Source organism: Pinus tabuliformis, chromosome 1_2, assembly GCF_031772625.1.
Source record: "Pinus tabuliformis cultivar Carrire ecotype Pingquan chromosome 1_2, CPIR1, whole genome shotgun sequence".
In the NCBI taxonomy this organism is placed as follows: Eukaryota; Viridiplantae; Streptophyta; class Pinopsida; order Pinales; family Pinaceae; genus Pinus; species Pinus tabuliformis.
In genome coordinates, this window is record NC_142298.1 from 157,418,906 (window position 1) to 157,427,233 (window position 8,328).

Below are 8,328 nucleotides of genomic sequence, written 5' to 3' on the forward strand. Positions count from 1 at the left end.
TTAAGAATTGAGCACGGGGATCTGATGACTTTTTTGAACAAAGATTCAATGTAATCTTGTCTTCCTTGGCTTCCTGCTATCATGACATGCAAGTCTTCATAGATGTGATCCCTATTCAAAGAATGTGGTGATAGGAATGCACAAAACTTTTCAATCCCAGGTTCCAACAACTACTCTTCTTCAACGAGCATCCATGATTCTTGGACCTTATCTGAATCTTCTTCTTCTGTTTGTTCTTCTTCAATGGCAACTAGAGAATCATTTTGCAATACCTCAACATTGTAAGTGGATTGAGATGTTTTATTATATGGGATATGAAATTGTTGTGCAGGTAGTTGAGTGGGAATGGATATTTGGGGTGCTTGTGTGGTTGGTAGTGGGAAAGGTTGAATTGAAGTCAATTGAGGGTGAAACTGATGTTGTGGTGGAGGTGAATGGTATGGATAGCATTGAGATTGGTATTGAGGATAGTAAGGAAAAGATTGAGGATACGGTGGATTTATTCTATAAGGCCCTGACCAACCTTGTTGCCAAGATTTGATTTGAGGTTGGGATTGAGATGGGAAAAGGCAAGGGTGTTTTCCAATTACTTTGAGATTTTTATGTATAACGTGAATTAAGATCTTGCATCATACCAAATTGATGAGTCTACCATGGCCTTTTTTAATAGGATTGTTCCAGTGTTTGATTTTCTCCTTGGTAAACTGCCTTTAACCGTGGTAATGATGGGAAACCTTTAGTAGTATGTGATCCTATACAAATTTCACAAATTTTAATGTTATCAAGTGGACATTCATGAAAATCATGTTTCTTTCTACACTTAGGGAAAAATATAAATGAAGCAGCAATCTCGATTTTTTGCTCGCTTTGCATTCTTAGCATATCAATTGTTCATTTAAATTACCAAGAATGTCTAGAAAATTGTTAAGTTCAGTTTGACTTGCCAATCCTGATGCCGACTTACTTACTCTTTCCATAACTGGATGCTGAGGGGATCCTCCATACTTTATTTTTCCTCTTGATATGTTCTTGCACAGTTCACAAATCTCTCAAAATGACAATTGAGAGGCATTCCTTTGTCGATAAGGTTAAGAAGATCAATCCATTCATCCCTTATAGAATTTAGTAGGGGAGTTTTTAATGTGCCTAATCCTAAATTATGAAATTTAGTTCTTTTAACATTATAAGTAAATCTCTCCACTAAATCTTCTAGGCTTTCATCCTCTTCTTTATTTATCTTAAAGACTTGACTTCTAAGGTCATAGTGTATGCAATAATCTTTATATTTTTACAAAAATAATTTTTTCATATCATCCCATGTCCTTATATAATTTGTTCCTAAATTCATGAACAATCTAAGAGCTCTATCCTTCAATGTTGCTGGAAACAAATTCAATTTTTGAGTGTGTAATGAGTAGCCATAAGATCTACAAAGTATTACAAATTCAAAAAGAAATGTTTTTGGGTCTTCTGATCTCGTACCTTTGAAGTTAGGAAGTACGGATGGAGTTATTTTCTTCATATGAACATTGATATTAGTTTCTTGAATGGGAAATCCAAAAGGATATTCCTCATTTTCATCATCTCTATCCATTTCTTTAACCTCTTTTTTTCACCTCTTCTTCTACCTGCAAAAATATGAATTCATGATGTGAAAGATGATGCGGCCCTTATTGCACCACGCGATTTAGTGGGGGTGGTAGGTGATTGAAGTCCTTTTGAATTTATTTATTTTTAATGAATTTACCTCTAGGATGTACTAAAATGAAATTAATATTATGCAACTAAGAATGAGATGCAATTTAAAGCTAACACCTATGTATACTTCCCCGACAACAACGCCAAAATGTTGGGTAATTTAATTGACTATTAAATTACTTGTCATTAATTGTCAAACCCAGGGTTCTGTGAACTTGCGAAGTATACACGCACTATATGTGCTAGGATATCTACTTTCAATTCAAAGAAACTAATATAATTGTACATGAGGATTTAAACCTATTTATGACTAAGTTTTGATAAGCATATGCACATGTTCTGTCTTAAGAGGACAATGAATTCAAACTCAAAACTTCGAAATTTAAATGAACTTTTAAAACAAACTATACTATGAAAACTTTGAGATCTATTCTAATTGGACAAGGAATTAAAATCTATTCTACTGAGCATAAATTAAAATCTAAACAATGAAAGGAAATCTAACTAGCTGACTTGAAAAAGGAAATTTATTCTATTAACTGTGAAACAATTCTACTCTAATTTTAATCTATGAGACTTGAAATAAATTTAATCTAAACTACTGAAATGAATATAACTATCAAATTGAAAGAAAAACTATTCTAAAAACTTGGAATTGAAAATTATTATAGAAAGCAGTGAAAAAAATGAATTTTTGACAAAATTTCAAGTGCAAGAGCATGCAAAGATTACTAATGTGTGTATTCTATTGAGAAAAAACCATATCTATCAAAATGATGACTAGAACAAGAATCAAAATTAAAGAAAATACTTCAAGGAAAGTGTTTTTGGATTTTAAAGTTTATATTGAGCACTCAACTTGTAACAAACAGGAAGCAAGTAAGAAAACTATATTGAAAGTAGAGAAATCAAACATCTAAAGAGATTGAAAATTAAATTGAAAAAAATACTTAAACAAAGAAATTAAAATGAAAACTATACGATCTCACAACTCCACAGGGAGCCCTCCTGGTGAGTGTGAGGAATTATGAACTCAGGTCACTTGGTTTAAAACACCAATTTCATTCAAAGTTGTGTCATATTAGAGATTACATTCACTGAAGAAAAAAAGAGTTATTCTTCTTCAAATAAGAGAAACAATTACAAGTTAATATTCACCATTGACATTTAATCCCTCCTCTCATCAAAGAGACTGCAATTTATAGAGTTTTAAGGCAATTAACAAACTCAAAATTTTCTTGCTTAAGTTCTAGTCATGCGATCTTTATAGATTAATTTTGAAAATAAAATTCAATCTTATTTGATGGATCCTTGGACCAAAGGTTAGCCTAAATATGATAATAATTATCTCCCTGCCACTAATTTGCTAAATATAAGCTTATTCCAATCTTTTTGGTGACTGGGCGTTGATTGTGAAATTACAAAACTGTTTACTTGCGCATTCTAAAAATGGGGCTCCAAAGAACCTTGAAAATATATCAAATGGTAAAGAATTTGAGGAAAATACTCACAAGGAACCCAATTGGGCTCGTGCTAAAAAAAACCCATGTTTTTCTTTTCAAAAAGCATTTTTATTTGCTCAAAAAATGTGTTTAAAGTTGAATGGTCAAAACTGCTGCATTTTTCCTTTGATCTCTTATTGGAGGTCCACGCGTGCAAGCTGGGTGGAATTTGACCAATACAAATCCATATTGGAGCTTCTATAAACCAAGTCCAAGTGTCGGATTTCCTTCTAGAGTGGTGCTACTACCTCAAACATGGAGATAGCTATGGAAACCTGACTAAACTGTGGAAACTTGAATTGGCCAAACTATCATTAGTAAACCATGCATAATTCTTCTTAATATATTAAAAATAGAGGAAAATGATGTTAATTAACCACTTATACATATAGAGGCACATCATGAAGAATTATGGTAAAAATGGTGGCAAGTGAGTGAAATGGTGCAATGGATGGTTGGAAGTAAGGGCTTAATGAATGACAAAGACAAGTGAGAATGATGACAAATCAGTGACCCAACACTTTCTCTCCCAGAATTGCACAATCCAGCACTCCATCCTGGCTGCAAATATGCACTACAAAATCTCTAAGCTCAAGCTCAAACAATGAGCTTTTGAACTGTGCAACTGTGCAATCACCAAGACTGCTTTGCCTCCCAGAACTGTGCAATTGGCTGAAACAGTGCAAAATACCTTCATCCTAGCTCACTGGCTCCTAAAATTGCCCAATTTCTCCCTCCTTCCCAGTTAGTACTGTGCATTGCACAGTCTTAAGGCTCAAGCCTCAGCCCTAATCTCTTGAACTGCACAATTGCATAATCACCTCGGCTCCTCTCTCCTCCAAAACTGCGCAATAGGCTAATCTAATGCCCATCCTCTCAGCCTGTCACACTGAGTTACCATATTGCACAGTTTTCTTCCCAAATCCAACCTGAACTAAGCATTACTCAATCTCAAGGATCAAGTTTCACCCTTGACTGCCTGAGCTGCACAATTACGCAATTACTAAGCCTCTTTCCCACCCTGTCACCCAGTTCCAGCTCAGTCAGTGGATTAATATGCACCATCTTAGACTAGGGGTTTATCAAATTGATGTCATCTTGTCATGAGTGTATTGCATATGCAGGTACTCTATAATGTTATGGCAAGATGATGAAGAAGCAGATTGAGAAGGAGGACATGCCAAAATACACATATGGAGCTCAATAAATAAGATGATCATTAGGTGAGAACACACAAGAACACCAGACTATAAAAAAAATATCAAGATCAATATCACTTGGAAGACTCCTCATCTTCAAGTCATAAAGAGGAGGAAGAAGAAGAATGTGTACCATATTTTCAAGAAGACACAAAGAGAGAAGAAGCAAGAAGGACAACTTGGCATTGTCACATCATCATGCAGTCCATGTCATCAGCGTCATGTCATGCCATGTCACAAGTCATCATATGCCACATCATTATTGTGGATTATGTAATTACTATTCAAAATCTATTGTAAAGAGGAAGTCCAAAGGACACATTCAGAATATGAAGTCATGTAAAGTCAAAAACTCATAGGAAGTCAAATAGTCATGAGGGTAGTCAAAGAGTCATAAGGAAGGTGAAGCATCACCTCTTGGTTATATATACACCCTCATTATATGAGTAAAGTATTTTTCAACTTGGCTCCTCCCACAAGGTATTAGAGAGATAGATTAGTTCTTTTGAGGAACAAGGAGTGGCCCCAATGCTCCACTATTAGAGCTAGTGATGTTTATTGTATACATGTGTCTTGGAAATTTTACTTAATAAAAGAAACCTTCAATGCCAACACGTTCTTGATGCATGGATTATGAATATTTGTAAGACTATTATGTGGATGTTTATATTTCATGTTTGCTTTCATCTGTGCTAAGGTAATTGAACTATTTCAGTTATTTTAGTACTTATCTTATTAATAATTTGTTGTAATAGTTGTTATTGATGTCCCATCCTTGTGGCCTATTCCACAAGATACTACACAAATATTTCTCATTGATTAGTTGTATTGACCGTCACATCTTTTTTTGTACTATTCTGCTGGATTTTAGATGGATCCCTATTGATTGTGTGTGTCTCTTGTATGGTGCCATTATTACCTCTCTCTTAGAGGCTCACTTTACTCTTTCCCTCCGTAGTACAAAAATTTTGACACACCTACAACCGAACACTCACCAAGCACACCTTCTCACTTTTCAAAAGTACCATTACACTCCTCTCCCTTGCTAACAGTTAGAACCAAGGAAAATCTATAAGAATACATGGAAATTGGGCCGATATTCTAGATGGGGCTCCTATTCCAAACTATGAGAGGTCTAATTGGGACTTCACATCGGGGAGACCCCTTGATTAACGAATTTCCAACACTGTCAACAATGACGCTAGAAGGTGGGTGAGATGACAAGTTGTGCTCATTGTGTCTATTTTGAACCTCTTATCTCAAATGGCTCGTCCTCAAATCCTACTCTCAGGGTGTTTCTCTAATTTATCCATTTATTAATTTTCAATCCTTTATGAGCCTCTCTATCACTTGTCTCAGTTAAAGTTTGATGGTGAGAATGGAACATCCATAACCACGCACATTTCTCATTTTCTTAAATTTCGTGAATCTTATGAAATCGATGATGAAGAGTTTGCTTGTGTGCTTTTCTTCCTCACCCTTGAATTTCGTGTTAACAATGGTGCCATACATTACCACCCGCCTCCATCCATTCTTTCCATCATTTCCTCAAGGATCTTTATCAATCCTTTGATAGGTATGATTACCGAGATGTTTATAAAATAATCAATCAGTTAAGAATGAACCCTGATGAATCAATTAAGGATTTCTCTAATCAATTCCTTCACCTTTGTCATCAATTTCCTGAAGAAGATGCGGATTGGGGTTTCTTTAAACAAAAGTTTCAGTGTTTGGTTCATGTCTCTTTTCACGCTGAATCTGAACCCCCTGATGTTTCTACTTCCCCAACTCTTTCTAATCATGAGACACCTCTAATTTTAGAGGAGGAATGTATCACTCCTTTTTTTCTATATCCTCCTCCTTTTCCAGGAAATCTACAAATAAAATTCCTAATCCATCTTCTCATTCTTCTTTTGCTTGTCATGACTTAGATTCAATGGAGGAAATCCCAGAATGGCTCATGAAGCCCATGGTGAAGACTAACTCCTCCATTATGCAAGATGATGTTACTATTCATAACTCTAGTCTCGAATCTGATCTGGACTTTTTTTTCCTCTATCATCTACATGCCATGATTCTTTGTACTGTGATCCACCCGATCAATCTACTCCACCAACTAGTTTTTCACTCTCTCAATTTTCGAGTTGTTGGTTCAAATTACGATCAGATACAAGGAAGTCACATTACACAGGTAGGGGAACAGGAAGGTGAATATTATTTCTATCTTTCTTCTCTTTTCCAAAATCCTCCATGTGAAGATGATGTGCTTCCATTCTTGGATGATTTTCAATCTACTAATCTCGGTAGGGAATCAAATGCAATCAATTCTTTTAATTAATTTGTAGCCTTGGGAAACAATCATTGTAATGATGATGAATTTGTTAATGTATGTGATCACGAATTCCCAGGTGCATCATCTAATCTTTCGATTTCTCATGAAGATGTTACATTATTTCTAGAATCTGATTCACTCAAAGAATATGTGCTTATTGAAAATTCTTATTCATCTCACTATCCCTTGTGCTTTTGTTGTAGGGAAAAGTATCTGATTCGGATGACCCTATCCCACTCTAAGGGTGATAGTACCTCAGCAACAACTGTAAAGAAAACTACTTAAGGTTTACTTCTTTATGAAAGCAAGAGAGAATGAAGGAATGCACTAATCGTTGCCTTGCGCTTAATGTCGAATCCAAACTCTTCTCTCAGCTGCTTGCTCCCAGCTCCTTGCTCTTTTGCTGGCCCAGCTACAATGAGATCCTGCAAAATAACAAAGAAGGAAACTACAAGAAGCATGCAATCATAACTGATTCACGGATTAGCATAAATCAAATATACAATTATCACAATATATTATTGAAACAAGTGCATATAGAAGAACCTCAATAGCTTTTATTAATGAAGAAGTAAAGTTCTGAGAAGGTTACAACCATTGAAGGCCCCAATCCAGCAACACCTCCCAGCAGAAAGAATTTCTCCTCTTCACCTCCTTCAAGCAATCACCCAATAGTTTTATAGTGAAACCAACATCATATCATTACTTTGCACAAAATTCCAGCCCCCTGAGCTCATAGGAGAGAGCTCAATATATAGATGAATTGAGAAGGGATGAGTCAGCTTGCAACTGATGTGTAGCTGCCTTGTGTCCTCTCTCTCTTCAGTTGATCTTCAGTTCTTGAGTCCACTTGGAGAACCTTGCTTCCACTTGGAGAAACAGAGCCTCTGACTCATCACAAGGCGAAATCCCTGATCCAAGTGTCATTTTTGGAAGATTCCAGAGCAATGACTCAGTGTGCCACTTGTCCCATCTCGCTCAGCGCAGGTGGCCTTTGTTCTACCTGCTTTGCAACGCAGGTACACCATGGAGGAGTTGAGTTTCAGCGCAGAAGCCTAGTGGAGCACCTGCTTTGATTTCAGGATTGCTTGTTTTTGAGTGTTTTCAGGTGGAGAACTGATCTGAGAGTTGTTGGTTTGCTGACCTTGTTCCTCTAGGGGTAGGAACATCATGTTTAGGGACTTTGGATCCCTTGGATTATTGACAATTCATGCATGTTGCTGTAAGGCACAAAATTGTCTATAACAGATGCCCCCTAAAGTATGAGGTCGTTTATCGGGTGAAATGCTTTATTAGGAGGATCCGAAGTTCATTCAATCTGCTGAGAAGTGTCCTGTAATAAGATACAATACAATACATTATTTTTCATACTTTTTCATGATCTAGCTGAGGCGGGCATTCCCATGCTCAGCTTTATAAATTCATTTTGGTACATAGCACAGACGATCGTCTGATGATAGACTGATAATTCTCTGCTGAAATTATCATCCTTTGAGAAGGATGATCATCTGCTGCAATGATGTACATATCAAATGTCTTCATATCCTGAATATATATCGCAGCTCGGATGGATGAAACTAGATCCGGGGTCTTCAAT